Genomic DNA, 26,881 nt, shown 5'->3' on the forward strand with positions numbered 1-26,881 from the left:
ACTGGCTAAGGTTTTCAGCAACATTCAGGTAACTGATATAAATGACCCACCGACAAGATGCTTTAGTGCTTTACTTTCCTTTCACCATGACTAATGAGCATTGATCAAATCAAAGGCTTTAACTACCAGCTATGAGTCTTCTCCAGCACAAATATCTTCCTGCCATAATCAATTTAGCTACATGCCTCAAGAGAATCAGTTTAGATGTTGGTATGATTTCTCAGGTAGAAGAAAAATTTTCAGCCTCTTCAGGCTGGCAATCCATTACTTGAAATAAAATATTTTCACAAGTGCCTCCTATTTTCTACAGAAGAAAGAATAAAAAAGCAAAAAAAAAAAAAAAAAAAAAGGAAAATAAAAATAAAAAACAAGCGAAGTGATGAAAACTGCAAACACTGCAAAGATAAACAGGCAACAATGAAAATAGTTTGGCCACAAAAGTCTGAGTTATTTGGGAAATTGGGATGATTAAAGAAAACTGTTGCAATAGGACAAAAATGCAGAAATCTAAAACAAGAAAAAAAAAAAAACTGGCTAATGAAAAGAGTGGGAATACTGTGAAAAGTAATGACTGAAAGGTTTTTAAGGTCATATAGAAAGCAACAGAACTAACATACCGTATTCAGTCCTGATATTCAGATTTTAGAGAAGTTACCAAGAAACTAGAGAAAGGAGTCACGAGGCTTCTATACCTTGTGTCTGGATAATCACATCCACAGGCAAAAATCAAATCACTCTCTCTCTGTCCTCTTATATAGGTATTATTTTTGGATTTCCTTTTGTGTCATCCAATCCAAGCTACACTTAAATTTTCCAGATACTCTACTGTTACGACATTCTGTTTCATCCTCGTATCCCAAGCTGAGCTTCCTCCCCTGCTCTTCTCAATATTATCACCCTGCATCTCACTTTCTGTACTTTCTCCTCACAGCAATCCGATTCCATTGGCAATCTTATCCCACCACATGCACTCAGGAAACTATTACAAAGATACTTCAGGTTTTCATAAAGTCAGTGCTTTCTCAAACTTCTTACACTAACTAAATCACCTTTCTGCATTCTACGGCTCACCCTCATTTTTAAAGCTTTTCAAAACTTTACTCCAGACACCTACTGGGCTGTAGATTAATGAGCTTTTCCTTCTGCTGATGGTTTCAGCTGTGTCCACCTATTCCTCAACACGTGCTCTGCTCTGAGTTCTGCTCACACAAGTACCTGTTCAGGTGCATAATGAACCAGATGAAACCAAGAAAAAAAAAATTCAAGTTTAAAGGAAGATTTTTTTTAAAAGAGAGTTAATTTAGCACAGATCAGCTGTGCAGAAATATTACAGGAGGTGGCACAGAATGAGAATCATCAACAGCAGCTGCTTAAGCTAGTCCTGCAGCTAAAGAATTACTGAAAACAAGCTTTCTGGAACAGGGTATTGACTTCAGATATAAACATCCCATCAAGCAGCTGACTAAATTGTTAACAGGTAACCTGGCACCTTCTCAAAAGCTGCACTTGACACCTGCGAGGAAACTCTTCCAAAGATCTGTCTCCTCATTAGGTTCTTTCGCTCCTTAGTACTTTTCTTGGCCGCACTATGTAGAGAAACTCAATGACGGTTGAGTTGGGGTGGGTTGTTGCCACCAAACCTTACCTTGCTGATCAGCTCTAACTCAGTCCATATTTGAGCTCCATCTGCCCAAATCCAGCTCTTGTCTTTCTTTTTGAACAGAGAAACTGAGTCTGGTATTTCCATAGCACTTAGCACACTCTGTCTAAGACTCAGAATCAAAACTACTAAAATATTATGAAAACCATCCTCCCCTCTCAAAGAATCATAAAAACCATCTCTACAACTACAAGGTTAAGGTTCTCTTGCTTCCTCGCCTTTTTAAAACAGGAATTAAATCTGGAAGCACTGTCATAATGTAATGCATTACGGATGCAGATTTTGCTGTATGGACGCAGATATAGGAAGCAAAATAAGTGAATGAACAATAATGAAAAATAGAGAAAAATAATCTTTTCAGGGATTAGTAAGTAGATATTATTTAACTTGGATTGAACTTTAAAAAAATAGCAATCAAGAAATGTATGTATATCACTATATACTGAACTTGGAGCATATGGATAGAATTAAAAGAAAAATAATTACTGAAAAAATACCTTTTAGTCCATAAGCTCAACCAATTTTTATTTCTCAGCCTACAGAGAACCCTAATCTGACATTTCCTTCTTTCTGAACAAATAGGTCTGGATTTTTTTAGTAAACTTTTTGCAAAATAAATGTCTTCCTGAACAGGTAGAAAAACCATTTGAAGAGCATTTTTCTGAGAATAAAATTTGATTGGTTTGACATGGACCTTCCATGTAATGTCCTTATAATGGGTAAATTAGTAGGTGATATAAGACTCTGAAAATGGAAGGACTGTAATGAAAAGCCTAATATGCTTCTTACGGTAGTGCTGAAAAAAGCGATGCCGTGTTTAAGTTAATCGTGCTTTTATTCATACCCCCAGGCAAACCAGCAAAAACTCAATGAGCGGTGAGATTTTATTAAAAATATTCAGCATGAACAATTTCCTTCCCCTTTGAAAACAACTGACTCGAAGGAACCCTCTAGGACAGAAACCAACTGCTGTCTGGGTGCTACAGGCTCTTCAATCCGCGCAGGATTTCCCATTATTGACTGAAGGTGAAAGAATCGCGAACACAGAGGGAGAAAAGAAAAAGCTGCCTTAAGAAGCCAGGAGCACATGAATTTTAAACAGATGAGAAAAGCGCAGCAACTTTGTAGGAGTTGATGAGGAGCCTACAACACTTAGAAAGCTGCTCAAACATCCCCTCTGCTGAGCCTATAAGAGGATGCTCAGAACACCCATTGATTTCAAAGAAACCCGCAATAATCACGGACTAGAAACTGTCTTGATTGCATCCATTTGTACCAGCACTTGTCTTGCGAAAGCACATTATAAAATGGTCGGGCGAATATACTTCTCTTTCCAGATATAAATCTCTGCTCTTCAGGAGGATGGAACAAAGGGCTATCAGGTAGATATACAATAGATGCTCAACTTACTTGGTTTTGTCCTAACTGCACAGAGGAAAAAAAAAGAAAATAAAAGACACAGCAAAAACAAACTGACCTTTTCAAAAATTCAGAAAAATCCATACTCCAGAAAACAAGTAGCATTTAAATAGATGATCTTTCTGTATCATGTGAAAAGGTCTGAAGAACAGTGTTTGATCCTTAAAATATCCATCACTGTACGACTGTACTTTTTGAACCAGCAGACATACATAAACACACATGGATACAGGCTATACAGTTCCAGTGAGAGAGAGAGATTGTCAGATATTTAACTGAGAATCCCCAAAAATCATTTATCTGGGAAAGTAACAGCCATACTCATATGGTCAGATTACTTAAACCTGAGATGCTTGTGGTTTTACACTACCAAGTTCTGTACATAGCCATTTCAAAGTTAATATTCTCGAGAAAATTGGAAATTCGACCATGAAAAATTCAAACTTTATTACATGAGATTCAGTGTGAGGACATTTTAAAGAATTAAAAGCATTTTTTCACTGGTGCTGTGGTGCTCTTCTCAGAAGGAAACTAATTTCACCACTAATTAATCTGAGATGAATCTGGAGAAGCAATACAGAAGGGAACAATATCAGCTCAGGAAAAAAAAAATATATATATATATATATAGACAGCAAGAAGTATTTTCCATGCCTTGAAACCCAGGCAAAAAAGGTACAGTAACTGCAGGGTTGTATTTTGAATTGTTTGCAACCTGTCTAAGGGATTACCATCACTGGGTGCCCAGACGACTGACAGACAGACAATGCACTTTCTTCCTTAATGCCATTAAAACATGAAGAAACTTCTTGCATAAATGCATAAAAATCTGCAAATTATGATGAGATTAAGTAACAAATGACTAGTCTTTGCAAGCAAGTTGAAATGCACAAAGTAACCAGGTGACAATAAAGTGCTAGTTCTTCAAAAAAAGCAATTTAGCTAACGTCAGATTCATTTTTCCATGGCAGAACTTTTCTTTTCATACACAGTTTCCATCTTGATAGTGAATCTTTGATCAGTGTGTCTGAAAAAATAATCTCTGTGAGGATCAAGAGAACAAAGGAACCCAGATGAACATGAAAATGGCAATGAAACTTGTCATCAGGTAAATAAACTACTACAGACACCTCAATGGAATATAAATAGTTTTCATATTGGATTAGAATAGAAAGCGAATTGTTTTAAAGAAAACAAAAACAAAACCACACCAAGGTGAAACTGTCACCTTATATACCTTTGCAAACAAAGTAATGCATTAAGCATTAATAAAAATTGGCAAAACTCAGACAATATCAAGCCAGGAATTATAAAAGACGAAACTAATCAATGCTCATTGTGGCACAAAACCCGGCACTTCAGCCTGTCAATGGATCTGAGATACAGCAAGCAACAAGTGTGAAACCAATAAAAAAAATGAATGCATGGCGATCTAAAAAAAAAAAAAAAGATTCCATTTTAGTGACCCGATAGTATTCATTGTATCTGTTTCCTCTAAAACACCTTCAGTTGACACTTCAGTCTCAGGCACTTTTCCTGTAAGCTTCTCTGTGAAAATCCTTCCAAAACCGTTTCACATTTAACAAAGATACACAGAATCTCCCTGGCTTTTCTGCTGGATCTTGTGCTCTTCCATCCCACCTTCTCTACCTCCCATCTCTACTGGCCTCCAACTCGCTCGAACACTTCTGGCTTCCAAAGGATTTCAGAGAGATTCGTAATTGGTCCTGATTTCTCATTGTCTTGTCTTAATTTTCTGTTTTAATGAATATTATTTGTTTTCTTTACTGCCTTGAAATTTCTTACGGAAAAGGCCCCCCCAAAATAATATGTTTTAGTGTTCTTTTTAATTGTCTTTTAAGCATATCTTCCTGTATACGTACTTCCTTCTGGATACTAAACACTACTATAGTGAATTTGGCTTTTTCCCCCCACTTCCTACAAGGCTTTGAACCAAAACATGTATGATCACAGTAATGGTTTTAAGTCTTATACTCATTCAACACCAAGTCTTTCTCTTCTGTGACCCCTGACTACAGCTCAATAAACCCTCTTCAGGCAGAAAACTTCTGCCTCATCATCAATGAGCTTTTCCTACCTCATTGTAGAGATTCAGTCCTTAGCAATTTAACTCAAGTGCTTATTAAACTAGTTAACATGTTTATCTAACTGGATTCAAAGGTTTCTGGAAGGTAAAGCACATCTTCCCAATGTAACTTGTAGAGTATCACTAGTCCACAGAGTGAATTCCTGCCACCACTTGAAGAAAATAGAGATGAAGAGTGAAGTGACTATTTCCCAATGATAAAAATAATAAAAAAAGTAGAATACTGCAATATAAATGTCACTACACCAAACTGCAGATCTTATCAAGCTCGGTGAGCAGGGGCAAAGACAGCGGATAAAAATGCATTTTCCACCAGTGCCAAATATGGGGAAAACATGGGGAAAAGCAACCCTAACTTTACACATAAAACAATTGGCTTGAAGTTAGCAACTGATCCTGGAGTCAGAGTTGGAAGCCTCTAAAAACCAGCACTTCTGCACAGCTTTGTTTAGGAAAAGAAAACCCAGGATGTAGGGCAGTACTTGTACAACACTGTATAAATCTATTACACATCTACATCTTTAATGTTACGTACACTTCCACCTCCAAAAAGGACTTGTAGAACTAGAAGATCTCTAAAGTCTCCTTGATCAGAGTCTTTGAAGGCTCTCCGTGTGAAGAGAGTCTAAACACACTTTGATTTTCGATATAAATCATAGAGAAGAAATATGATCAAAACAATGTGAAGACAGAGAGCATGGACATGAATAGAACTCATAATATTTCCTATAAGAAATAGACCTCCAGACCTAAGAAATGCACCTCAAATTCTTCAGTCATTGGGTTTATAAGTATCAAATAGTGTTACTTCTTCCCTCAAATTTGTGGAACCAACTGCAGCAGGATATTTCAGAAATGAAGAGAATATTAACGAGAAAAGTTCTGGAACAGTAAAACATCTGCCCGCAATTAAAAACTGTTGTCCAGTTGCTACCCTGAGGCTCCAGAACTCCACAAAGAGTCAGGACAGAATAATCAGAGATGAATAAACCCATACACATCTTCTTTGTTTTCAAAGATAGAAAGAATACCAGATTTTGTTATTAACTTTGCCTGTAATCATCATGTTTAATATTATCAAACAGAACTGCAAAAATCATTGGACAACACAGACTTGGACTTCACAGAATTTGTCATTTCATGGCGTCATCAGATCAATTGACATTTCTGCTAAAATCTTACATGTGTTCTAATGCTTCAATGAGTTACTTAATAGCCAAGGAGCTTCATCAAGCTTTTTGGGATTCACATTTCGTTTTCAAACTTTTTAGGCACCCTAGTATTTGTGTTTAGGTTTAGTTCCTTAAATATTGGCAACACAAGCACTTCCAAATTTATTCATAACAGCTTAGGCACATATTTCTAGTCACAGTAAAGTCCTACTAAATCCAATATTAGCAAATTCACAAATACATGAGCAGCACTTTCCAAGTCTAATTAAAACTTTCCTAAGTTGCACATCTGTTAAAACCAAAAATATACCAAAAAAAAAAAAATCCCCCAGAACACAATAATAACAAACTACATGCTTTACTTCACAAAGCCGGATTTCATTCACAAATGTATCAGGTTTTATTCTCAACAGAAGATGACTCACTGCATGTTCACTCCCTTCAGTCTTCAAATATTTTGTTAATATATGCAGGAAATAGAGCTACAATAGTTTGCTTACAAAAAGGGTTTTCTTTAAATAAACTGAGATCTTGCAAAAGATGGGAGAATTCTACCTATACAGAAAAGAATATTTAGTACACAGTAGAACATTTAGTAACAAAGACATACTATCCACATCTCACAGAATAACAGAGAAATAAAATTAATGAGGAATTATTACTACATGAAAGAAAAATTATCAAGTAAGTTTGGCCCAAATCTGGAGGGAAATATCAACCAATTATTGATAGTGATCGACCAAGATTATCATTTAATTTAAGTAAGAAATGGACAGAAATAAAGCCACAAAAGCTTACTTTTAGTCTGAATTTTATAACAATGCACTACTCTTTGCCAAACTGTAATGGAGAAGGTGAGAATGCTGAAAACAGTAAAAACCAGAATTCACTCTCAGTCTTTCACCACAGTCTATTTTTATGTTATTTGACATGAAGCCACCCTAGCAGCTCCTAAAAAGCAAGAATGTCACAAATCTCAGTTTTATTGCCCTTTTCATAGAAAGTTCTATAAAAGCTCATGTTTCATATGTCTTCTTACTCAACTTTTTTCTTTACTTTAACGTTAGCTTTTTAAACACACAGGTATTTTCAACTGCCTTTCTTGTTGTGTTTCCCAGTTGCACATAATCACATCCAACCTCTCTTTCATAAGTCAGAATTCCTTCTACTCATTTTTATTTCTTAATGCAAGCCAGGAAAATGCCTCAATTACTTTCTAACTCCCTATTCTGCTCACAGCAGAAAGCTCTGAATTTCAAATCAAACAAAGGAAATACAGTTGTAAGAAACAAGACAGTTCCTTGCATAAACAGAGGAAACATCTACAGAAATCTCTGTTTTTCTCAAAAGAACTCAAATACCTATGATTTTACCCCTTCTGGGGCTGAAATAAATCCTACAGTTCCCTTAAATCAGGCCATAAAATACAGCCTATATTATCAATCACAATTATTATTCAAATCAAAGTGATTCCAACTGCCACAGGCTCTCTCTTCCATTGCTGTTAGTAAAAGTACTACGATCATTTTTCAAACTGAAATACCATTTAACAGTAACAGATAAGAGAGAGTGAATTAAAAATAAGTAAGTAAAATGATCAATACACTTATGTATTCCTACCATCCTGTGGTAACTGATGAGACTACTCTTGTTTCTCTCAAATCTTCAACAAACTGAAAGTTTACTCAGGCTGGCTCACATAGTTGGCACAAACAACTCACAAACATACATGTAGCATGTTAAAATTCAAGCTTTTCCTGTAAGCAACCTCCACCATATTTTCTTGAGAGGTTTTTCTAGACCTACTTGGAATATAACGGGAGATAGATTCCAGATGACTCTTCCCCGCTTCTTACTGAATGAATTTATGATATTCCATTTTGATGTCCTTGGGTGCAAAACCTGTTTTCTACAAGATCTACCTTCCCCCACCCAGCAGGTCGAGGGAGGTTGTCCTGCTCCTCTGCTCTGCCCTGGTGAGGCCACATCTGGAGAGCTGTGTCCAGTTCTGGGCTCCCCAGTTTAAAAAGGACAAGGAGTTACTGGAGGCGGTCCAGCAAGGGCTACAAAGATGATGATGAGTCTGGAGCATCTTTCTTATGAAGAGAGACTGTGAGAGCTAGGGCTGTTCAACCTGGAGAAGAGAAGCTGAGAGGGGATCTCATCAATGTTTGTAAATATCTCCAGAGTGGATGTCAAGAAGGTGGACCAGACTCATTTGAGTAGTGCCCTGCGATAGGATGAGGGGCAATGGGCACAGACTGAAACACAGGAGGTTCCATCTGAATATGAGGAGAAACTACTTTGAGGTGCCAGAGCCTGGACCAGGCTGCCCAGAGAGGTTGTGGAGTCTCCTTCTCTGGAGACGTTCAAACCCGCCTGGACGTGATCCTGTGTGATCTGCTCTGGTGACCCTGCGTTAGCAGGGACCCAGGTTAGCAGGACCCGGAGGTCCCTTCCAACCCCAACCATTCTGTGATTCTGTGAAAAGGAGTCTCAGCTGAGGCAAGACATGGTAGATCAGCTGCCAAATAGAGAACTTGACATTTATGACTATTAGAAGTTCTAATAGCCTGAACCAATTACTTGATCTCCACAGTTCCCAGGTTGACATTCTTTTAAAAGATGCCCATATTAAACAACAACAAAACCACTCTGAAAATTGTTTTCATATCCTTCATCTTATATGGATCTTTCGTTAAAAGAAAATGATTGCTATTTTCAAATTATATCGGTTTAAAATTGATCACAAGAACTTCAAATGTTCAGTGAAGTTGCTCTCTCTCTTTTCCCTTTTTTTCTCCTATTTACCACTGCATTACCATGGAAAAGGTTAGCTCTCTTCTTTGGGTGGTAGTTACTGCTTGACCTCTCAATGCAAATTATTCAACAGTACTGGTCACTTGAGCTGCAGGCTCCCAGGTAATAAAAATCCCATCCCAAAGGGCACTTGTTTTCTCTGCCTCTGAATTATCCTCATCTTTGAGATAGATGCCACACAACTCTTGATGAAGGAGGAGACCTTCTGTGCTGTGAGGAAAATTCAGGTTTTGCCTTAAAACCGGTTCAAAACATGCAGTCTTTGAAAAAAAGATATATATTATTTAGCTGTTTCTTTTTTGTCACCTCTCGGATTTAAATGGAATTAGAAATACAGGTGCTTTTCTCATTACAAACTGCGAAATTGCACAGAAATAATTCACAGTGCTGGACTGCAACAGCAAAGCTGCTGGGAAACCAACAATAAAGGAGGCAGTGATTTAATTTCAAACACACCTCAGGGAACCGCAGGTGGTTGCTACTAGGGAAAAAAAAAAAAAAAAAAAGAAAAAGGAGAATCATCACTGCTGACAAGACTGTTTCAACCTCCCCCTAATCTAGGGTGCTGATTTGGGCAGAAGGGCTATAAAGCCCAAGAGTCATGGATAAAAAGTGACATTTTTTCTAGAGGACGAGCAGCTGTTGCTTAGAAACTGTTTACAGACAGATCCTGCTGATGTATTTAAAAAAAAAAAAAAAAATAGGTCATTCTTGGCTCTAGGTAGGAGAGATCTTTATTGATATAAAGTCCTCTACACCTTCTTTTTATGTTTACTGTCAAAAATTAACAATGCTTTAGGAAAGCTGCTCGGATGCTCTTTTTATCAATACCGCACATTCCCAATGGCAGAATTATCAATTTTGAAACAATCTGGTGGATAAACAGAGTGGATTCACATCACAGTTTTTGCGGGAGGCTGAGCCCAGGCTGCAGGCATAGACTGGACCATCTTAGGAGGGGACTAACATCAAAAGGGAAATTAAAAGAGGGGGGCAAAAGTGCAGTTAATCTTCTCATCCACCTCTGAGTTGTTGAAGAGGAAAAAAACAAACAAGCAAACAAAAATTAAGAACAAGCAATGTCACTATATCGAGAAAAAAGAAAATCTCTGTTCTACTTTTCAAATGTATGATGAAACCAGGTCTGCTCAAAATGCAGAGGGAAAGGCTCTAACGCTTTTATTTGAAGCCATGAGGCAATCAAGTTTGCCTTGAAGAACAGAAGGTGAGGTCTGAATCGGATCATGTTATCAAGGGAAATGGCACAAGGAGCTCCTAAGTTTCTAAAACAAACTTGCGAGCATATTGGGCACTCACTGCACAGAGAAAACAAACTAGCTCAGAGAAGATGGGAAAGAAAAATTATATTAATCCAGAGCCAGTTTTCTCCCCTGCATAAATAATCCATACTTGAACAGTTTTTTCCTCATATAAATAACTACATTTATAAGAAACCTCAACTAAGAAGGCTCTTAGGTCATTATTCACTTAAAAACCACTCCAAAAATTCAGACAAATCGCTGCTTTGTAACTGAAAGAAAATAAAATACACAGCTTGTGGTAATAAACAGCTCGTTGTCATCATTGCAGAGAAAGTCATCTTTTTTTTAATCTTCACTTAAAAATAAATGTAGTACAGGCTTGTTTTCTTATATTAAGCAAATCATACCAAATTAATACAAGAAGTACCACCACATGGCACCTAAGGTAGAGAAGGTCCAGATGTGATAGTGATAACCCCTCAAAAGAAAAAAAGAGCTGGTGTTGTTTCAGACCAAATGCCTCTGGTTTAAACTTCAGGGGCAGATCTTGAATGCAGTTACCAAAACACACATTCTCTATAGTGTCAATACAAGGTCACCATCCCACCCTTTAGGCAGGAAAAAGAAGGATCACAAAAGTGTGTGTAATTTAATCACTGCTGCTTAATCCAAAGGACAAACACAACCCTGTGTCCTGACGCCACGAGTGACAAAGCAGCTCTCTTAAGACAACTTGTGGAAACTATAGGTGAAGTTAACACATAAGATACATGTTTGGGTTTCAAGGGTTATCACAATATAACTCAAGTTCAAAATCTGAGACAACTGTTTAACTCCATCATTCAAAGCATGGCTTCCCAGATGTGGCTAATGGAAGAAGATCCTACTCTCTTATGCCAGAAATATAGACAACACCAACAAAAAAATAAAAGCCTTTTAATAACTACGACTATTATTATCTGCAAATTAATCTAGAAACATACTTCTGATTAAAATAACCACACAGAGAATGTTAATTATTTACAAAACTGAAGATAACTTGGCCCATTTCCCAAAGGTTCATAAAGCCATGCAGGAGATTTCTGCAGCAGGGAGGAGAGCGGGGCCACCTTGATTTTCATTCATGTATTTCTGTGCTTATGTAAATGGAAAACAGAATTACTTTCTGTTTAGCCCTCTGTCAGGTTCTTCAGGTTTTAAAATAACCGTTAATGAAATAACGGGCCTTCCTCCCAAAAAGCAGAAAGAAAAACAGCAACAGGACAGCAAATATTGGACGGTAGCAACTCTGATCAAGGGTGTAGCAAAAAAGCATCTCCTTACATTCAGCTGCCTTGAAATAAAACACGAGGAATAATAAATTACACTTTACTGAGGCCTCACGACAGTGACAAGCATTTGCTAAGAGTTTCCACACAAATACAGCTCTTAAAAACTATCATTTTCCTTTGGCTGAAGAACATAACAGTGTAAAATAGTTCAGCATTGGAACTGTTCATGATGTTAACGCATAAGATATCCAGAAAACACCTGAAGCATACATAATGTATTATAATAAAAAATAAAGTCGTCTATTTTTCATCTTTTCCACAGTACCCCGAGAACTCAATTTTAACACATTCCAATGTTTTTAACTTTAAAAACACTAGCAACGTATAGTTTTCTTTTATAGACATACACTTTTCAGACTGAAGTTTGGACTGAAGTTTAGGATTTACAGTAGACAAATATTTTCTTCAACAGATGTAAAACGTGGTGATTTTTTGTTTTGTTTTGCACTTTCAAATGAGATGACCTTGATAAATAAGACTGACAAACAACACTCACTTTAGTGGTGATTAAACATGTGCAAGAACTGCACATGGTAGTATCACTATGGTAACAGAAGAAATCTAATAAATTACAAAACTTCATCAAAATCATCTATTTTATTTAATGGAAACCAAAAATGAAAATGCAATTGTTGCTCTTCAGACACAAAAATTTCCATGGAGAGACAAATAATGAAACCTTTCAAACTCTGATGATCATCCTTGACACATCCTGCATCTCATCATTTAATATTTTCCATAGCACTCTCCATATTTAGAAACATAAGCCCACAATGAATTTCAGTTCTTTATACAGGATACTCTGCATATCAGATACATACACTTACAATACATATAATTTTAAGACAACATTCATAACTCTCCCTATTTCCATTTATCCAACGGATCTCGCAAATGTCAGTATTCTCACCAAATTTCATAATTATTTAATGTGCCTTGCCACAATAAAGACTAACCAAGGATTGTGGTTTCTTCCAAGACACTCTTCCAACCACATTATCACCACTTGAGAGAGACAGAATCATAGAACAGAATCATAGGTTGGAAAAGACATTTAAGATCATCAGGTCCAACCGTTCCCCCAGCCCTGGCACTGCCCCATGTCCCTGAGAACCTCATCTCCGTCTGTCCAACCCCTCCAGGGATGGTGACTCCAGCACTGCCCTGGGCAGCCTGTTCCAATGCCCCACAGCCCTTTGGGGAAGAAATTGTTCCCCAGATCCAACCTCAGCCTCCCCTGGCACAACTTGAGGCCGTTTCCTCTGGTCCTGGCGCTTGTTCCTGGGGAGCAGAGCCCGACCCCCCCTGGCTCCAAGCTCCTTTCAGGCAGTTCAGAGATCAGAAGGTCTCCCCTCAGCTCCTGTTCTCCAGGCTGAACCCCCCAGGTCCCTCAGCCACTCCCCAGCACATTTGTGCTCCAGACCCTTCAGATACAATGAAACTCCTCAAGCTGAGCTGCTAGAACCCAGAACATTGTACAGAAGTGAGACAGCAGTGACAGATACGATCCAGGAGCTACACAGGACCCATGACCTGAATGAAGAGCAAGCTGAATACCATCAGGTGTCTGCAACAGTGGTCTACAAGCTCACGTTTAGGTAACCGAGTCCATCTGTAATGTTTTGTTTAGCTGGCCCAACACGACAGAACGAGTTTCTCACTTCAGAGGAGAAGCTATCTTTAGTTCAAAATGGGAACAAAAAATAGCTCATTAAAATATAAGTTTGAGCTGTATATATTGAATATTTGCAGCAGAGGAGAAATCAAAGGCAAAGAAGAGCTGATGTACTGGACACATTGTTAAAAAAAGAAAAGACACAAACTATTGAAATGTTAAAAAAAAATCCTGCTTGCATAAATCATTTGCCTTCTAGAGCATGTAACAGATACAATTAGTAACCACAACAGCTAATACTAGAGATAAGCATTTGAATTTTCCAGAGATTTTAGCAAGTTACTATGTATCATTGTGATACAACATGGGACTTGCTCCTGCTCCACTTCAAAGCTACACAGTCCACAACCAGAAACAGCTCCACCAGTGTGGGGTAGGAGCTTTGCAACATTAATGGAAATTCTGTAATTACTGTTAAAGGACCAATGGGTTTAATCTTGCATGATCTAAATACTCAAAGAGCTCCCTATCTAAAATACCCAGAAACCCATCTGCAATGCTGGAAGAGGCTCCCACTAAAATAAAGCTTTCTACTTGGTCATTGTGAAGTCTTTCTTATGTTTTGCACGTTTCTTGAGATCAGAGAAACATATTTCAGACTCAGGGCAACTAATTTACCCCAAAAGAAGTATTATGTGAACATAGCACCAGAGCCAAGAGTCAATATGGGCGCTCTTTTTTTTTTTAAATGCAGAAAGGAAGTTCATCTACAGACATCACAGTATTTTTTTTTGTATTTACATACTTTCATTTAAAGAGCTCAGGGCCTGAAGCTGTTGAAAGTCTTCCTCTAACCAAGAGGTGACTTCAATTTAGTAGTCATTTAGTAGTCATTTCCCATTGAAACTAGGTGGAAATGACTAAAAAAATACATTTTTAAAAGAATTATTTCAAAATTCTTTCCTCAGTTACACGATCTTGGTTTCACCCCAATGAAAGAAAATACAAACAAACAAACATCACAACGTAATGAAGAACAGCAATGAAAGACAAACATCTAAACTGGTGTAACCAAGAGCTGAGTGGCCAAGGTCACTCAAAATCTCAGAGATCCAAGTTCAAACTCCCAAATCAGACCATTAATTTCAAGTACACCTGAAGAAGTGTTTAAACTACAACATCTTATTTCTCTGGGGAATATGGCTTTCAGTCCTTCCTTTGAAGCTGTGCCTTTTTTGTAGTGAAATACTAATTGCTCTGACCCACCCATCGTTACGGACCCCAACTCACTCATGCTCTGTTTCAATAAATACTTAATTATTGTGGATTAGCTCCCAAGGGTTGATCTGGAAAGGCTTTAGCCATCCCAAGTGCTGCAGCATCCTTAGGGTACAACAAATCTTTCCTGTGGATATCATGGCAATGGAATGGACCTCAGGCCATCTCCAACACTCTTATGGTGCAAAAAGAGGAAAAATAAAAGATCCCAATTTTTAAATCATTATGAAAAACTGATTTAAAAAGAAAAAAAAAAAAAAAAACAGTTACCTCTAGTGTTTCCCCTTCCTCCTGACTGATCTTTTTGTGGCAAACCAGCCAGGAAGCTGTTCTTGGGCTATAGAATATCTTTTTTTTTTGCTTCTTTTGGCTGACGGTCAACCACCCAACAAAAATAAACTCATTTAGCTGACAGGAGACCTGAACGCACTCATGTTGCCAGTGCATCTCAGCATCATTCTCGTGAACCCAAAAGCCATAAAACAATTAAAAAAAGATAAGCTGACTCCACGCTTTGGTTGCAACCAACTTAGAAAGAGTCTGTCAATCTGAAGTCAGTGTCTGGCAACATCTGAGCTAAAGGCTTCAACTTCAATGCCTGTCAAGCCCTAAAATTGTAGAAACCGAGGAGAACATGGAGTGCAGAGCCTCAGAAAAGCAGCTATATCTGTGCCATTACTACAGCTCTCAACCTAATTTTGTTTGCATCGACCTATTTTTGCATCCAAACCACACTGCTTTTCATGTGTTGAATCTGTCCACACGTCTACAATTTTTTCTTTCGCTGCCGCCAGATTTGTAGCTCGCTGAATGGATACCCAGCAAAAGGCTCACGTGAAGGCTACAAATCAGTGATGTTTCTACTTTAAATAAAAGTCACCATGGCTACTGTCATCACACAGCTTTCTCAACTACTCGACAGCATTAATTCCAAAGGTTTTTTGGCTATGTTTGCATAAAATGCATGCTTCCATATTACTCTGTCATAGAAATTAGGTTATGCTGCAGTGTTTGAGATCACCTGGGACCATGGAATACATCCAAGAAGACTCTGCAAAAAGCAAGGTGATAGTGTCTCTAGTCACATTAATGAAATTATAATTTATTAAATGTAATAAAAATTAGCAATAAAATAGGATTTGTTACTCTGACAGCTGAAGGTAAATATTGAACATGGTTACCTCATACGTTTTCTGGTTCTTAGGCTGTATTTGTAAACAAAATTACTGCCTGTTCTAAATCCAGAATTGGAACAAGGTGAGTCAAAAAGTATTTGCAAGGCTGTAGAAAATGCTCTGGAAATGCACTCAAGTTGTTTAGAAGATGAGGAAAAAATGCAGGGGAATGATAAAATTTATATGAGGTTTGATGCTGTTTTTTTTTTTTTAAAAAAAAAAAAAAACGAACAGAGTAGAAGACAATTCTGCTCAGGACTCGTGGGAATATCATAGAATCATAGAATGTCCTGAGTTGGAAGGGACCTACAAAGATCATCGAGTCCAACTCCTGTCCTTGCATATGACAACCCCACAATTCACACCATATAGAAATCACCTGTATAGTTCCATGATTCTGACCTGCATGGACCCAACATTCCCTGGGCTTAGGCCTGAAAAGAAAGGTTTGAATTTGAATATAAAAGAAAAAAACTTTGTCCAAGGATGCAAGTCACCTGAAAACATTTTAGAGTGGATTAAAGCATCCAGGAATCCAGTATTTCAGCTCTCTTAGCCATACACTGAATTCTCCCTAAGCCATGCAAGTTAAATTAAATCATAAAATAGCAATAGTTTTTCTCTTCTATATTTTTTGGTGTTCCTCTTCTTGCTAGATATCAGACGTGACCTAGAAATGATATTTAGCAAATCCAAAAGTCCAAAACCATTTTGTCAGCTGAATGAAATAGGGAATTCTAGGGAAAGATGGGGCAGCCCATCCCAGTACAAGTGACAGCTTTGCACACTGGTGAGGGCTCTGACCAGTGCTCCCAGCCAACTGGAATATTTATTTGAATCTATTTATTCATATTCTACCCCTCCACAGCCTCATTCTCCTTCATACATGGACTTCCTGACCGTTTCTTTTTCTTAGAAGTATTTCTGCGCAGCATCTAAGCACTGGAAATGTAGATTACAGAGATAATAGATCTGTTTAAAATTAGACTAAGCAGCTGTAATTCTGCATTTGCATTTCTGACTTCATTATAGTAAGCACTCAAGACTATTTGTGTAAGAACTAGAAATGATTTCACATCCTGCAAAAAAAAAAAAAAAACCATGAATCTCTCTCACTTCGACAAAAAATAAAAAAAAAAAAAGAGTATAATAAATGGCAGTTGTTTCTTTCTAACTGGTAACAAATGGTAGATGGTAGTTGTTTCTTTGCAATACTGTAACTTCATTTTAAAGATTCACCTGCAGATTTTAATCACAAGAATTAAAATTAACCAGCTTTCCTGTATTTTACAAATGGAAGAACTGTTCTTCTATTTCCAGATTTAGTCTGCTAAATTATTTCAAACAAGACTGTTAATGCTGACGAGTGATAGTGCGATTTTGATCAACAACAGGAAAAACAAATAATTGTTTAAACCCAAGCTTGGCCATATGCAAGCACTGCTGGCCCTAAGGGATGGAGGTATTTTTTAAATCATCATCTGTAAAAAAAGCAGAAAAGAGATACTTAAAACATGTGTCCTTCCTACTCTGGATGTTTCTCCCTTGAAATTTTGGTTGTTATCTATTTTATACCTTTCCTTGAAAGGCTGAACAGTCTTTTGTTACCTAAACAGGCAACATTTGTAACCACTGGATAACCATTTATTAAGTCTTTTGGTAAATTCTCTATCAAAATCAAGCACAGATGATGTAATCTATTTTACTGAAATATTCTGGCACTATTTTTAAAAGTTATAAATCGATCCTTTTCTATTTTGGTAAAAATTGAAATAACCATTTGCATCATATGATTTTTAACAGAGATGAAGGGGAAAGAAAAAACAAGTAATTAGCCTCTATATTCAAAGTTTCTCAATAAATATGGTGGCCTATATTAAAGCAACTGCAGCTTTTGCTTCCAGGAGTTTAAGCACAAGATTTAATCATTTTAATAGGAAATATGTATTATGCTTCTTTTATCTAACAAAATAATCAGATGTTCTATTACACAACACCGGTCGTAAACAAATTTCACCCCCATACATTAGCCCCATCTTGCTTACAAATGCAATATTGCATCTGGTGGGGGATTTGTAACGGTTCAGATATGAAGAATTAACTGTGGATAACTTATCACAGCTGATCATATTTTATATCAGAAAGAGAGATCATCCAATGAATGTTCAAGGAAGATAATATTTAGTGACAGAGGACATCACCTCTATTCTGTATTTATTCATGTTCATTAACTTAATTGTTCTCTATTTACTTACAGTCATTAATTTATTTATTCACAAAAATCTCTAAATTGACTCAAAAGTTGCAGGACACTAAATAGGACATCCTACTAGACCAAGGAGTAAAAAACAAGATTTTTTTTCCAGATGCAGTGTAGGAGCAATTAAAAAAAAAAAAATGCCATCAGACAAATATATCTGCCTCTGACTATTTGAGCAAATTAAAACTGCAAATATCTTTACACCGCTTTTCAAGAAGTTTTATGCATGTTTGTTAAGGTGTTTCCTTTGGAAAGGACACAACTATTGCTACTAACAGTACGATACTGCAACAGAAACAAAACCAGTGCTTAACAGAATTTTGTAGTAGCATTTTACTCCGTAATCTAACTTGAAAGTTAAATCTTTAGGAAAAGGTCTTTTGGACTTTTTGTTGATGTCTGAAAAGACTAAGAGAACTGATAAAAACAGTTTGCTCAGGTCTGCACAAGAGGGACACAGTTTAGGCATTTAAAACATAAGGAATAAAATATTTCCAACTGGTCCATTTCTTATAAGTGAAACTTCGTGAACTGAGAGATTTAACTGTCCCTGCTGTGCTGGATGGGATTTAATGGAGAATTTCCATAAAGACAGATTCAACTGAACATAAAGGGATGGCTATTCATAAATAATTGAGCATTAAAAATTAAAGTTGATTAATTGTAGAAAAGGCTAAACTGATTAATCCATTTACAAGAAGCCTTAAGTAATTTAAAAGCTGAAGTCCCATTTGCAGAAGTCACCTGGGCAACTGGGAGCCTCACCTGACTGAAACCGCTCCCACTTTCTGCTTATGAAATCTATTCAGAATTTAAGTTTCACTTATATCCAGCTTATCTTCTGTTCTCATATTCTTGTCTACTTTACGCATGATGTAACAGACACTTGTTTTTAAAATACATAACTGCAAAGAAAAGGACAAGTACACAGGAGAGAGGAATATCACATCATAATTATTATAACACCAGCGATAACAGGTTGGAATATCCATAAAAATAGCTTTGAAATACTTCAAATACAGAGATTCTTCAGGCTAATTGCAAAATCTACTATTTTTTTACGTCTCAAATTAAAACCATGTGAGATGTTCTTATCGTTAAAGGATTCAGTTTCACTTAACTGAGTAATTCTCATTACTTAAGGAGCCTGAAAACTTGGGCAGTCTCTGCAGCAATGTTCAGATTTGTTTCTCTACTGTTCTCAGTCCTAGAATACTAATGCAAGGAGTGATGTGACTGAAAAAGTGCAGCTAGCCAAAAACATAGTCCAAAGGCAAAAGATATGAAATTCGAAACAAAATACGTATAGCAGGGTTTGCTGGGGGGTGGTGATATTCCTATCTGGGGAAATAACTTTCATTTTGCTGGAAATGTTAAACTTTGACACCTTGTTACAACCAAAATTAAAACACTATTCCCAAAGGCAAGGACTTTCCATAACATGAAAATCCTGATTTTTCAACCCACTGTAATGGTAAATGATGCTCACAATGAGTTCATTTCCTAGATCAGCTGTTGTTTTCTAACGTAAATATGACTTCAACCTGTCTTACTGTTTGAAAACTTTCTTGTATACAACCATTGCTTGGAACCAGATTTCCTAGTACTCTTGCAATGGCTCATGTAGGATGTTGAGGAAACCGTTTAGAAAACTGAAATGTAGAGCTGTTACCGAGAAACCTGACACAAAATACATTTACACCCATAGTGCTGAGCCTGCCCTGCTGAAGACTCAATACAACAGCATTATCACTCTTCGAGATTTACTTCGATATATTAATATTATAAATTCCCATCAGACAGTAAGAAGCTGGAATACAAGAATAACTTAGTTATTAACCACTTCTTTCAATGGGCCAAAACCTGGTTTCTATTTTTTATTGTCACATCCTCAACTTACTTGCTGTGGAAGTCTTATCACCTTTTTCTCTTTCACATTAAAATAGGAACACAATGATTTTTCCAACAGTATTCAAGGCATGATGGACTTAGAAGCAGCTCAATCACAGTCGGGTTCATGGTGTTGTTGACACAGCTGGAGGACCTTACCCATCCATAATGGGCTCCACAGAGGAACTAGAGTTTCTCAGCCACTTGTGCTTCCCACAGGATCAGAGAACCACAGAATAATTTGGGTTGGAAAGGACCTTCAAAGCTCATCTGGTCCGAGCCCCTGAAGAAACCTGCTGTGTCGGAAGTCGTGCCTTGGGAAAGTTCTCCCTGCTCAACTCATCCACTTCAGTGTTTATCTAATTCCTCATGAAAGTTTATCCTAAGAAACGTTATATTTATAGAAACCAAACAAGTTTATTTTAGGCAAGAAACAGCTCATAGCTCGCCTCCAAAATACAACTTTCTTTCCGTCACTTTCATCTTCTTTCAATTCTGCTCTTTTTACATCTTCTTCTTGCATGTCTATCTCAAATTAGCTGTAGAGGAACGATTCCTACAGAGCTGAGCCACAAAAACTCCAATTAATTTATGACCCAAGTACGTCACTGTAATTACTACTAGGTTAATGTTGTTATTCTGTATTTCTGTATGATTGCCCTTCCTATTCCCAACGACATATTGTATTATTTCTGTATACTTGCCCTTCATATTTCCAATATCATTTGGTATTATATCTAAAACTAAAGTATGCCCTATGCTTTCTACTGCCTATGAACAAAGTATGTAGAAAATAAATGAAGAGTTTAGCTTTCTTCAGCCAAGCCTTGAAACATGCCATATTAAAAGCAAAAGCCTGCTCTGAAATGTAATAAATTGTATGGCTGTGTCGTTGCACATAGAAAAAATAAAGAATCTCATACTCACATGTTCAGACAATTTGTAACACCTAGAAGGCATTGTCATAACTACTGCGGTTTGACAACAAACCAGATTTCAATAAATAGTACTATTAGAAGTAAGAAGCCATATATAATGAGGAAAAAATAAGTATTAAGGGATAACAGATTACGGAGGTTTTGAATCAGTGCAAGTGTAAAAAATTGATAGGTGAGGATGAAGATATTTATTAGCAACAGGAAAAAAAGGGGGATGGATTTGTAAGGACCAAATAATTCTTAGCCCTCTCACAGGTATGCTACTGAACAGGGACTCTGATCTACACTGATAGTGCAAAAAGGCAGATACATTCAATAATTAATTCTGCATTTGTAAATAAGTGAGACCATTTGCTAGTCCCTCATGAGAATGATGAATTACTTCTTCAGTCCATTGCAAGTACAGTGTTAAAACAATATTATTTGGCAATAAACATTTTTGATCAGCAGGACCAAAGATCACTATAGAAGAGGGTTTTCAACGAAGTATCCAAGGAGGTGTCTATCCCACCAATATGAATGTTTAGCAATTCTAAGAATACTGGGGACAATTCAGAAGTCTGAATAAACAGTAATGTTACAACCATAGTTTAAAATAACTGGCGAGACAGTGTTTATAGCTATAGGAAAGTTAGAGTGGTGGCAACACAATTTTAAAAAAACATAAATGAGATTCTACTGATAAATCAGTGCTGTATTACAAAAAATAGTAAGTAAAATTAATGAAAAGAGATCTTAAATGAATCTGGTTTTATTCTTCGATACAATTGATAATTCAAATCAGTAAAAATATCCGTATACATGTATAAACTTCCATGGAACTTGGTGTGGTATTCTATGACAGCCTGACAACAAAGTAGCACCAAATAGACAGGTTAGGAATGAGTTAAGTGACATCTCAGAAGGAAAAAAACCCAACAAAAACAGTTTTCGAGAAGAACACGTCACAAAATAACTCAGATTAACGTGGAGTTCCCCAAAGGTGGAAATACTATCATGAAACACAAATGACTGAACGTGTAGACTCACAAATGACAACAAAATTTGCACAAGTTATAAGTTGACAGAATGCTACATAACCGAGATAAATCAGTTACAAAAAGCAATCAGGAGCATATAGTATATTCAACCTATGCTGGAAACAAAACATTATTTTTTAAAAAAAGCCATGTACAAAGTTATAAAGCCACAATCAAGAAACACACACTAGCCTACAGAATGATGAACTCTTGTGGACAGAAACAGTCCTGCAAAATGCAAAATCCAAATGCAGTGCTGCAGATAAAGGGTTAATATGTAAATGCAACTTATAAACAGAAGAGTAACACCGGAGAGGTAATATTTAAACTCACAAACCCCCCTGAGACAAGGCATTAGCGTGCTGTACCCAGCTCACGTTTGCACAAAAATGCTGAAAAAGTGGATTTGGAGGAAAAAAAAAAAAGAGAAAAAAAAAAAGCTACAGAAACTGGGTTGTGAGGAAAATGCATTCAGTGACAAACTTAAAGTATTTTAGTCCACTTTTTTTTTTTCAAATAGAAAGGAGAGGGAATACTAAGTTACAGCAGGTAAATATCCTCATGGTAAGAAAACACTTTGAGTTCTCCAGTGTAGTGGAGAAAAGCACATCAGGAACCAGTGACTGGAAGCTGAGGCCAAATAACTTAATAAACAGCAGATTCTCCACCTCTTACTGTCTTCTGACCAAAAATCCAATTTTTCGGGAAAATATATTTCAGCCAAATGCAAGTTATTGCACTCAAAAAGTGACTGGATAAAATCCAACTGGCTATAATAGTCAAAGGGTCAGAGCAGAAGATCTAATTGCTTATTTTGGCTTTGAAGTCTCAGTCTACAAATATTCCTGGTTTTCAGTGGTTCAAAGGCATTTCAGTAGTAAAATAAATGCTCAACATCAGTATTAAAAAAAGGAGCTTTCAGAAATCTGCATAAATTAAGGTTGCATTGCCATGTAAGGGCTCAAGTGACACTGGAGTTTTCCTCGTGGGGCTTTTACCATCGACAAAGCCCATTAATGGAATTACAGCTGCTTTGTCCCCAGCTGAGGTGGTGTTTCTGCAAATGATGATTTACACAATTGAGTGGAAAAGTTCAGCCTTCAGGTCAGTACTTCTTCTCCTCTAGAAAGAATTCTGTTTGACCTGGAGTACAAAAAGCCTCGTACAATGTATAGTATCAATCATAGACGTTCTTGATAAAAAGGGAAACCAGCATCACTGTAACAGCCACAAAGCCAGTGAGATCTCGTTTGCATCATCAATATCATTTAAGACTACTCTTATTTATGTTACGTATCTACCTTGTACTCCAAAACACACAACATTCACTGCAACCTTGACAAGTTCGCAGAATCTACATTTCTCAGGGAATACAAGCCAAGATAGCATATAATGTGTGTTTTAATATTATTCAGGCTGACAGAGTTTTGCTGTAGTGTCGGCTGCTGTGGTTTGTGTAGATTTCTGAAAGAACGGGGGTTTTGAAACATCCCTACACTGCTGAAGTATAAGCAAACTTCCAATTCAGCAAACAGAAGCTGAAAAGAGGCTGAAATAAACATTCTGCCACTACACAGTGCCGAAGAGAGAAATCCAACCACCAACTGATCATTTCAACTGATGGAGCATCACCTTAAAAAGAAAACAAGCATCGCACACAACCGGCGAGACACAAGGCAGCACCTACATCCCTCCGATCTACGGAGAAGCAGGTGCATGTTACCTACTCCTCACATTGCACCCCACCATAAGTATGTACAAGTTCCTTTCCCGAACGCTTGTCTTACAGATGCTCCTCTGAGCACACGCATCCACCACCCCAGTTCCCAAAGGGACGAGGCAGCCAGGGAAGTCTCGCAGCAGCGACGCCACTTCCCACTATGTCTGAGCAAAACTTCTTCCACTCTGGAAGCCACGCAACGAGACGCTTTGGCCGTCGCCCTCGGGCCAACAACCACGCAGCTTTTCGCCATCCGCACGTCAAGACAAAGCCACGTTTTAAACTTTCGCTCTTTGCCACCGGAGCAAATCCTTAAGGCGGGAGCTGGCACCTTTGGGGCTGGATTCCGGGTGGGATGCGAAGCGGGTGATTCGAAAGGGTTCAGACCCTGGAAGAGGCCTAGAGGGAAGGATTGGAAAAAGCTCCTTTTTGCTCCTTTCCCCCTCCCCAGGGCACAGCTCTGCTCCCTGCGCCCCTTCCCCGCCAGCTCCAGCTGAGACAATCAGAGCAGCAGCGACTGTGAATTACAGAGACGCGCAGTGGATGGATAAAGGGGAGAGAGAAACCTCTGATGCTTGAAGAAAGGAGAATAATTTAAAAAAAAAAAAAAAGACAACACGGCACTAGGTTTCACCTCGAAGTGATGCTAGGTAAATAGATGAATAAGTGAAACACCACACCTTTGACCCCTTCTTTTCTTCCCCAAATATAATCCCTGTCTTCTCATAATGCACACACACCATAAAATGACCATTAATTCAAATCCATTCTTTAAAGGAAGGGGGATTATCTCTGTCTGTGACCGAGTCTATCTCCTTCACTGGGCGAGAATTAAAATTGCATTTTAAAAAAAGAAAAGGGGGAAAGGGAAAGGAAAAAAAAAAAAAAAAAAGCACGATTATTTCTGGTGGGTGCAGGAAGAAGGAGTCTGGGGGATGGGGAGGAGTGGAGAAAGGTGGCTGAGAAGAAAGGAACGGAGGAGCAGGAAGCCCGAGGAAGGATGAAGGGAAGGCGAGATAAGGGGGAAGGAGGATAAGGAAAGAAGGACGAAAGGAAGGAGCTCGGGGAAGGGGGAGGGAAAGAATGAAAGGGAGGAAGGGATGAGGGGAAGAAAGGAGGATGCTTTGCCCTGGCCTCACCTCGGCTCGGTGGGTGGGGGTGGGAGAATCTCTCGCCGCCGCCTCCTCTGCCTCCTCCTCCTCCCCAGCAGCGCCGGTAACTGTCGGGCTGGCTGTGCGGCGCGGCTCTCTCACCCGGCCCCTGCCCCGGCCCCCGCCCACGCCGCCCGCCTCCCGCTGCCGGCCCGAGCCGCGTTCGCTCGGCTCTAAGGGGACCCGGGAGCTGCCGCCGCTGCTGCCGCCGCCGCCGCCGCCGGCCTCCCCGCGGCAGCCACTAGGGGAGGAGGCAGCGCGCCTGCGCCGCCGCCGCCGCCGGGCGCGGGGAGCTGCCCGCCGAGGGGGTGCCGGGGCTGGCGGGGCGGGGGGAGGCCTTGCAGCCGGTCCCGGTTAAGCGGGTTCCCAGGCCGCTGCGGGGCCGCCTCAGTGCGCAGTTGCTGTGAGTATGGAAACGGCGTTACCAAGCGGCCGGGGGAGGGATGGAGGGAGGGGGCGGTGCGGCGGGGGCGGCATGGGGCTGGGAGGGAGGGGAGCGGGGCCGCGGGCGGCGCTCAAGCGGCCGGGTGGGAGAGGGCGGTGGTTGCTGTGTGGGCCGGGGGAGGGCTCGGGGGGCGGCCCGGGGCAGCCGCGGCAGGTGGAGAGCTGAGGTGAGGGCACTGAGGAACCCGGGTAGCGCCTGGGAAGCGGCACCGGGAGGGGCCGGCGCGTCCCGGCAGCGCGGCGGGGCCGGGGGGGATTCGGCGGCCGCGGCGCGTGCGGCTGGGAGGCCGGGGGGCGGCTGCAGAAAGGCCGTGTGGGGCGGTTCGCAAGCGCAGCCCGGTCGCCCATGGACAGGGGGGCGCCGGCGATCAAAGAGCTGTCAGCGGCCAGCGGGACTAGAGAAGTGATTGTGCCGCTGTACCCGGCACTGGGGAGGCTGCACCTTGAATCCTGTGTTCGGTTTTGGGCCTCTTATCATTCAAGTACTGGAGGGAGTGCAGAGGAGGCGACGAAGCTGGTGAGGGGCTGGAGCACAAGCGTGATGGGAGCGGCTGAGGGAGCTGGGGGTTCAGCTGGAGAACAGGAGCTGAGGGGAGACCTTCTCGCTGTCTACAACTACCTGAAAGGAGCTTGGAGCATGGAGGGTGTTGGTCTCTTCTCCCAAGTAGCAAGTGATAGGACAAGAGGAAATGGCCTCAAGTTGCACCAGGGGAGGTTTAGATTGGATATTAGGAAAAAATTCTTCCCAGAAAGGGCTGTCGGGCACTGGAACAGGCTGCCCAGGGCAGTGGTGGAGTCACCATCCCTGGAGGGGTTTAAAAGGCGTTTAGACGAGGTGCTCAGGGACATGGTTTAGTGGTAGAGTTGGGTTATGATTGCACTCAATGATCCTGAGGGTCTCTTCCAACCGAAACGATTCTATGATTCTATGATTTATTTGTGTAATGATCTCTTGTGCTACTCCAGATACTACGCTGGGGAAGGTAATTGCTCCATGAATGTACCATTAGGACCATTTGCAAAACCTTTGTTTCTCCTCTTCTGTTAAACTATGAAAACTTTACTTACGGCTTTCTCATTACTTGCTGTAGAGCCCTACAGTCTGCACCAAATGTCAGGTTTTGTCCCGCTCTGCAAAGCCTTGCACTTTTCTTTTTCTTCCTGTTACTTCACTTCTGTCACTTATTTTACCATGCCTAAGGGGTTTTTTTGCCGCGCTGCAGCACCTTCTCATGCCGTTTCTTTTGGATGGAACATGCTGCCACCATCCTGCTCCAAAATCCCTGATGCTGAAGCCCCGTAAGCCCCAATGATGGAGGATTCCTGTCGAGTAGGTGTCGTTGAAGGGACTTTGCCATTTCGAGGCAGCGCGACTCCCACTGACGTGCTGTTCTGTGCATCCTTTGCACTTCTTCTGGCATCCATCTGCTTCACCAGCTTCTGTGTAAACTCACAGGTGACAAGGAGGGGAGGAGGATGAGTCTTTGCATGTTTTTACCTTTTCTTGTCTGTTTTAGGCTTGGAGGGGACTTGCAAAAACTATTGCCTTCCCTCAGGCTATAAGGGAATGATGTTAGTAGTACAGGTATCTTTTTCTTATCTCTTCTACAGCCTGAGAAA

At 39.5% G+C, this 26,881-nt stretch overlaps 1 protein-coding gene across 1 annotated transcript in view; it reads right to left on the reverse strand.

Moving 5' to 3' along the window:
- The window catches only part of CTNNA2 (catenin alpha 2), a 498,767-nt gene extending 473,885 nt beyond the window's left edge, over window positions 1–24,882 (reverse strand). The window contains exon 1 of the mRNA XM_065633244.1: window positions 24,806–24,882. The gene's annotated coding sequence lies outside the window, so the exon portion shown is untranslated. The remainder of the gene's footprint in view (window positions 1–24,805) is intronic.
- Window positions 24,883–26,881: the final 1,999 nt, after the last annotated feature.

Source organism: Caloenas nicobarica, chromosome 4 (genome assembly GCF_036013445.1).
Source record: "Caloenas nicobarica isolate bCalNic1 chromosome 4, bCalNic1.hap1, whole genome shotgun sequence".
NCBI lineage: Eukaryota > Metazoa > Chordata > Aves > Columbiformes > Columbidae > Caloenas > Caloenas nicobarica.